Here is an 8,224-nt window from a genome sequence, read left to right on the forward strand (position 1 = left end):
TAAAGTTATTGAAGTCAGACAAATCCGTTCCAATGAAATCTCTACCAAGGTGCACGTTTCAGAAACTAGTGCATAATATCAGATTACATCGACTTACCAATCAGTCAAACTTGAAGAATGCGGAATCAGGGGGAGATACATATCTGGGGGAGCATCCATGATACGTGCATGTTGTACTCTTTTTCCTTCGAGTAGGAATTTTCCCACTGGATTTTTCCTATCAAGGTTTTAACGAGGCAACATAAGCATACTTAACACTATATCAACAATCTAAGCAAAGTTGTACTCTTTTTCCTTCGCTACGATTTTTTCCCATTGGGTTTTTCCGAGCAAGGTTTTAATTAGGCAACTAATCTTGATATGTGGGCATCCAAGGGTGAGCGTTGTAAAATTATGAAAGTGAATGTCCACATTAGCTTGTTGGTATCTGAAGATTTCAAAAAGGCTACAACATTAGCTTGTTAGTATCTAAAGATTTCAAAAAGACTATAGTAGTAGCTTGCCATTATATGAAATTTTCAAAAGGAGCGATCACCTCACTTTGTTTTTGTCAAGGATGTGGCTCTATATAAAGAGCACTCCATGTGTAATTCCTGCACACAACTAAAAAGAAAGAAGTGAAAGCAATAATATCAATATCTCTCATTTCCTCTTTCCTGCAATCTTTTGTGTTATAGTTACGAAACTAAATAGTGTAATATCTTGCACCCACTTCTCTCCTAGTGAAGCTTAGCTCTCTAACTTTTCTATTTATAACAGTTACCAATATATAATTTCGATAAAAATGAAAAAAAGAAAACAAAATGGTTATTAAATGGTCTCTTGGAGCTTGAAAATCGTTTCAATTTTTTGTTTTTGGTTTTCACCTTTTGTAATCGAGATAAAGAAAAATGGGAGATGAAATGGTTATACATGTGTTATGAAATGGTTATACATGTGTAGATGATGTGCTAGGCCGTGCCGAACCGAGATTCAAATTACAACTAGACCAAAACAAACCACAGTTGAATAAAAGAAAAATAGACAAAGAAATAAAGATAGATTCGACAAATTCCTATCTACGTCCCTGGAGAGATATTACTCTGCACTACGAGAATAACAATATTACAGGATATAGTTGAGTTAAATTGACATAATCCAAACCAGAAACCCTTGTACACCTTTTCACAGTATTTCCCAAGAACACACTCCTAAGAGATTTTCCCTCTAGCTCTTTGTTTTTTCTCTTGCCCGTTCAACACTCTATTCTCTTGCCCGTTCAACACATTAAGACCAAATTGGTCTTTGGATCACACCCCACCACACATTCTTTATATGCGTGTGTAATTATTCCCGCCAAAAAAAACAGAGCATACTAGCAAAGAAGAATAACTAGGGACCTGCATAAGCTGTTCCTTACTTACATTTGGTGTCACATATCAGCAACTTCTTCCGATGAAGACTCCTCTACTTTCATGTCTTTTCTTAATCTGCATATGCTATGTTTCACTCAGCTTCCAGACGTTTGTGGTCTCTAGCCAATGTCCTAGCGATCAGCAATCTTTGTTGCTACAATTGAAGAGCAACCTCACATTTGACCCTGCAACATCTAAAAAACTAGTGAAGTGGAACAATGGCTCGGATTATTTCTCTTGGGAAGGAGTGTCCTGCAAAAAGGGTTGTGTTTCGAATCTGGACTTGAGCAGTGAGGCAATTACTGGTGGACTTAATAATCGAGTTCTCTTTTTGGTCTGAAGTCAATCGAGAACCAGAATTTGGCTTACAACTTCTTCAACAACACGAGGTTCTGGTTGAGATTTCACACCTTACGAGGTTGAGTAATCTGAACTTGTCGAATGCTGGCTTTGTAGGGCAGGTTCCAATTGAGATTTCACACCTTATGAGGTCGGTAACTCTTGATTTGTCTACCTTCTATTTTCCCGGAACCCCTTCACTGAATCTTGAGAATCCGAATTTGAATCTTCTCATTCGGAACTTTTTTGAGCTTGCCGAACTTTATCTTGATGGTGTAAGGATATCAGCACAGGGGAGCAAGTGGTGCCAAGCGATATCATCTTCACTCCCAAACTTGAGAGTGTTGAGCTTATCAACTTGTAATCTTTCAGGTCTTATTGATAGTTCATTACTGAAGCTTCAATCGCTTTCAGTTGTTTGGATAGAGAACAATTATGCGTCTACTCAAGTTCTGGAATTCTTCTCAAAATTCACAAATCTGACTTCCTTACTCCTCAGGAATTCTAGATTATATGGTGCACTCCCAAAGAAGATCTTCCAGGTACCTATGCTGCAGACTATTGATTTATCAGGCAATCAACAGCTTCAGGGTTCCTTACCAGAATTTCCAAAGAACGCATCTCTCCGGTCCTTGGTTCTAAGTGGGGTTAACTTTTCAGGGTTACTACCGAACTCTATTGGCAACCTCAAAATGTTGTCCAATATAGATATTTCACGGTGCAATTTCACTGGATCAATCCCAAGGTCGATAAAAGACCTTCATCAATTGGTTTATGTTGACTTGTCATTAAACAAGTTCAATGGTTCAGTTCCATCCTTCACTATGGCCAAAAATCTGACCCTGATCAATCTTTCTAACAATCAGCTAACGGGTCAGTTTAATTCCACTCACTGGGAAAACCTGACTAATATGATGAATCTCGACTTGAGATCCAATCAATTAGATGGGTCTATTCCGCCATCTCTGTTTTCCCTTCCCTTGCTGTAAAAGCCACAGTTTTCCAACAATCACTTCTCTGGTCAGTTGCCAGAATTCGGTAATATTTGTTCCCTAGACACCTTTGATTTGAGTAACAACAGTTTGGAAGGGCCTATACCCGTGTCAGTCTTTAATCTACGAGAGCTTAGAATACTCGCACTTTCTTCGAACAACTTCAGTGGGTCATTTCCGCTTAATGAGCTTCAACAACTGAAAAATCTTTGGGGTCTTGATCTGTCATACAACAACTTGTTGATTACTTATGTCGATCCTAATTCCTCTTATTCTTCATTTCCTCAACTTACGACATTAAAATTGTCTTCTGGAAAGTTGAGAACGTTTCCAGATTTCTTGAGAAATCAATCAAAACTAAGCACTTGGACCTTTCCTCAAACCAGATTCATGGTGACATATCCTACAGGATTTGGAAGTTGAGTAGTCTTAGTCAACTAAATCTTTCTTGCAACTCTTTGGTAACTCTAGAAGGTCGTTTCCTCAATATTACTTCTAATTTGTATGTGCTTGACCTTCATTCCAACCAGCTTAAGGGACCAATTCCAATCCTTCCACAATTGGCCACTTATCTAGATTACTCAAGAAATAAGTTCAGCTCTAGCATTCTGGCTGACATTGGTGATTTCCTTATGTACACCGTGTTCTTCTCTCTTGCAAGCAATCACTTCCACGGGATCATTCCAGCATCAATATGTCATGTGACATATCTTCAAGTTCTTGATCTGTCCAATAATTTCTGAAGTGACATGATTCCCTAGTGCTTAACTGCAAGGAACAGGTATCTTGCAGTACTTAATTTAAGGAGAAACAAACTTTCTGGCACTCTTCTCAATAATTTTCCTGAGCAATGTAGTCTACAAAGTCTAGACCTCAATGGCAATGTGATCGGTGGTCAGTTCCCAAAGTCTCTAGTCAATTGCAGAATGTTAGAGGTGTTACACCTGGGAAACAATCAGATAAGAGATGTCTTTCCGTGCTTACTGAAGAGCATATCCAGCTTGCGTGTACTTGTCTTGCATTCCAACAAATTTTATAGTTGCATTGATTGCAGCAGCTTCAAGCCCAATGTTCCCTGGCCAAAGCTTCCAATTATTGACATAGCTCGCAACAATTTCATTGGTGAATTACCAGTCTTTGGTTTGAAAAGCAGGAAAGCAATGATGGCTGAAGAAGATGATGCCGTGTCAAAGATGAATCACGTTCGATTTCAAGTTCTAAACTTTGATCAGGTATATTATCAGGATTCTATAACAATTACCAATAAAGGTCTGAAATGGAGTTGGTAAAAATTCTAACTGTTTTCACCTGCTACATTGACATCTCATGCAACAAATTTAGTGGATCAATACCTGAGGAAGTGGGAGAGCTGAAATCACTCTTTGGCCTCAAACTTTTCCAACAATACTTTCACAGGCGCAATCCCATCATCCCTAGGTTACCTACGACATCTTGAGTCCTTAAACATTTCGAACAAAAGATTGAGCGGAACAATTCCATCAGAGTTAACCAAACTTAATTTCCTCTCATTCCTGGATCTCTTGAACAATCAACTAGTCGGGAAGATTCCAACCGGCACTCAGATTCAATCTTTTTCAGCAGATTCTTTCTCTGGCAATAAAGGATTATATGGGCCACAAGTACCGCTAGGTAACAAAGATGACGGATCGGCAAGGTTTTCACCAACATTAGAAGGCAAACATTCAAATTCGGCACACGGAATTGATTGGGATCTGATTGGTGCTGAAGTTGGATTTATTGTTGGCTTGGGAATTGCTATTGGATCACTAGTATTGCACAAGAGATGGAGTAAACGGTATTACAAAACTATGTATAAAATCCTTGTTAAGATATTCCCTCAGCTGGAGGAAAGATTTGGTCCTCATCGAAGACATGTTCACATACACCAAAGGTGGACGCATTGAAATGATTTCGAAGAATAATACAGCGTGCTCAGCAGTCAATTTTCTCTTTGAAATGTTTTGTATTATGAGATGTAAGTTCCAGCAGATGGGACTAATGGGAGTGAACCTTCGTAAGCCTCCTCTGCTAGAATCTACTTGTCGATTAGCTCCTTACTTGGTAAGTTGTTGACAGTATATTTCGTCTGTGTTTATTAAGTGTTTGTGCTATTTTACCAAAGAAATATCTCAAAAACTTACCTCTCATACTTTCAACCATAATATATAGTAATGATCTATAATTTCAACCTTTTTACTTCTTACTATTATTTTATAATTTTAATTACAATGTTCTTTCATCTTTACTGTTGCCTTGTTGGTAAAGAAATCAACATTCTTAATGTGAGATTTATATCTTATGTACAATTAATTTAAAAACACAACGATCCTGGATTTGAAAATTTCAATGAGAACTAGAAAAGTTGCCCGCACTTCACTACGAGTTTCGAAACCATTATCCGCGACTGACTTGAGAAACTTACGCGGTGACTTAGGTGCATGGAAGCCTTATAAAAGCGAGACTGACATGAAACATACACACTAAGAAATCACGCATTGCCTCATGTGTTACCTTATACCACATGGCATTGCATGATAAGTTTTGAATACCGCCACCTTAATGTTTCAGTTTCATGTGAATCGGCCAGTCGGGTTTGGGGTCTTTCTGGAATTGCTGACCGTGCTTATCTAAGTTCACTTCAGTAAATAAAGGTGGATGTTCGGTACCATTTTCATGGTCCTAGCAAAATGCTGATTATATGCAAAATAAAACTCCATACATATCATCACCAAAGAGTTTGAAGGAAGCTCCTATCATAAGTTGCGGTTTCAGATTCTTGTACAAAAAGGTGACCAATTTAGCACCTTCTGTCAACTTTCAGGAGGGACCTTGACCGTGACTCGCTAACAATTTTAGCCTTACTTTTGGCCTAAGGTATGGTCCATCCATTTCCAGTCAGGCAATTTGCAGGCAACCGAGCCAGATAAAAACTAATATTACTAACGTTTGTATTTAATCAGCTATGAAACAAAACGGATGTTGGTGTTTATTAAATAAAGCATAGACAGCAGATATGAAATTGATAATTATTCATACAAAATGTACATACGTGTTAATGCAGTTTTAAACAGTACCAATACATAAAAGGACGAATATCCCGCACAATGAAAGTAGGCCATATTTAGTAATCTAGCCAAGATTTAAAAGATAAAAGGCACATTTCAGTAGCTAAAGGAATAATATTTGCTGCTGCCAAAAGCTGATTGAGACCTTGAAATCTGCTGCAACATGTATGTAAATGTGGCACTGCTTTTCTTTTCGTTTCATCGGCCTTGAAAGAGAGAGCTAGCTAAGGAATACTCATGATGAGTTGGTGTAAAGTGTACGCGAAAAGTTTTTGGAAATTAGAACCATAAGATGCATGCCTTGGCATAGCAAGTTGGGTCGAGCAGTATGCTTCACCATCTGCACCTAACTTCGAATTCCCCTCGCCGTAGTTTAGATTAGACTAGAATATCACTCGAATACTGTAATTCCCTATGTTGATAAAAATCTGAAAAAAGAAAAAAATGTTGAGAATCTTTTATAAAGGCCCTCTAATCCTCCTGAAAAAGCAGTCAAGGAAGAAACATCATTTTCTTTGAAAGGTTATAATTTCTTATAGAATATCATCTTTTTATAAGGTCCTATCATGGAGCTCCATTGCATATTTTAACCTATTAATATGCTTGCAGAATATATATCTGCTCACTTTTAAAAATACAGAACTCCATCATGCAGATTAGCCTCACACCTCCTTGCTACCAACCAGCTTCTCCTTTGAACTACATTTACTTTCTTCTCCGTCTTCTTCCCTAGAGTCAATACTCGATACCGGGTTAGGATTGGGTAATCTGCATCCTGAGGTTTAGATCAGCAAACACATATTTTTGTTGTATCTAGTCCTTGGGATGCAGAAGACCTTGTCCTCGCCAGCAATGCAAGAAGACTTGTTAAGCTCATGAGTCATGAGGCTACTACTTAATGCATATTTTGATTCTTTTGAGTTCTTGGTCTTTTTGTCTATTTTCAGGTCATATTCCTTACAAATTGCTCAGATGATTCTTTTATGTTCTCTGGAATTGGACTGAGCAGGAACTCCAAAACATCTATCATTTGCCCCGCCCAGGTGCTTCTAGCTTACTGCAGAGGACAGATTTTTGTGCTGACCAACTTTTCTGTTTGCGGCAAGTATCAAATGATGGGATTTTTGTGGAATCGGATAACTTGATCAACAGTAATTCTCTAATAAGAATAATAAGAACATGAACATTCTCTTATGCTTTTTAGAGAATTACTCCTTGGACCCAAAAGTGGTAGCGCTACTTTTGAAAATATTATCCAACTATGTTGTATTTAATTGGGGTTTAAACTCCTTTTGGAATAATCACTGCCATTACACCTTGCTGCAAAAGTTAGCGTTTGGATCCTAATTAATCTCGGTCGTCTTGTGACAATAATTTAATCACATAATTAGATACGATGACAATCAAAAAACCACTTTTGCAATCCTTGTTTTCTGCTGTTGAAGAATAATATCTTACATAAACAAGAAGTGAAGATTATTTAATTTTGGGGTGCAGACCCGGGCTTAAGAGCAATGGACTCATCTCTTCTACACCCAAGTTCTCCTCCCCGTTGTTTGGTCTCTATTAAATTAAAATATAACTCGAATAGAAAAGTTTTGCGGATGAATGTTACGACGAATTTGATTGGGAAGTACCGTGGCAAAAAGGAGGATATTCATTGGCTCGTTATCTAGTCCAAATTGGTAAAATGATAGAATCATAAAAATTATTCAACATGCCCTGGAAGGAATTCCAAGGGGACAACTATGAGAATTTAGAAATACGATACTTTGTTAGAGAAAGGATTCCGAAATGGAATGATTTTGAATATCGATTTATTAGTAAAAAGTCGTCTCCTACATTTGAATTGCCGAAACAAGAACTTTATGTGAAATGTTTGCGATCGAGTAAATAGCTCGACGAACGAATGGATCGGATCAAATTGGAAAATGTAAAGATTTGTACAAGTTATCCCTTTCGTCACCATTTTGTGGAAAATCATTAAGGTATGGTATCATTATGAATATACAAACCAAAACTATGAAAGTCTAAAAATATACATACCTAGTTGAGATGTCATATGATTGCATTGCGATGCCTAAGTACCCGATCATGGACGCATTTGCCCCATTGACATGTCTGAAGGAATCAACGTTGGACTTATTGGATCCTTAGTAATTCATGCAAAGATTGGTTATTGGGTCTCTAGAAAGTCCGTTTTATGAAATTTCTGAGAGAAAAAAGGATGCTTTATTTATCACTAAGTAAAGATGAATACTATATGGTAGTGGCAAGAAATTCTTTGGCGTTGAATAAAGGTATTCTGGAATTCCAGCTCGATACCGTCAATAATTCCTGACTATTGAATGGGAACAAGTTCATTTTCGAAGTATTTTTTCCTTCCAATATTTTTCTATTGGAGCTTCCTTAA

The 8,224-nt window shown here is 37.6% G+C and overlaps 1 pseudogene; it reads left to right on the forward strand.

Moving 5' to 3' along the window:
- The first annotated feature begins 1,434 nt into the window (after nucleotides 1-1,434).
- On the forward strand, nucleotides 1,435-6,956 carry LOC137744300 (receptor-like protein 6; annotated as a pseudogene).
- Nucleotides 6,957-8,224: the final 1,268 nt, after the last annotated feature.

The sequence above is a fragment of the Pyrus communis genome, chromosome 12 (genome assembly GCF_041283825.1).
Source record: "Pyrus communis isolate YQ-2024b chromosome 12, ASM4128382v1, whole genome shotgun sequence".
NCBI lineage: Eukaryota > Viridiplantae > Streptophyta > Magnoliopsida > Rosales > Rosaceae > Pyrus > Pyrus communis.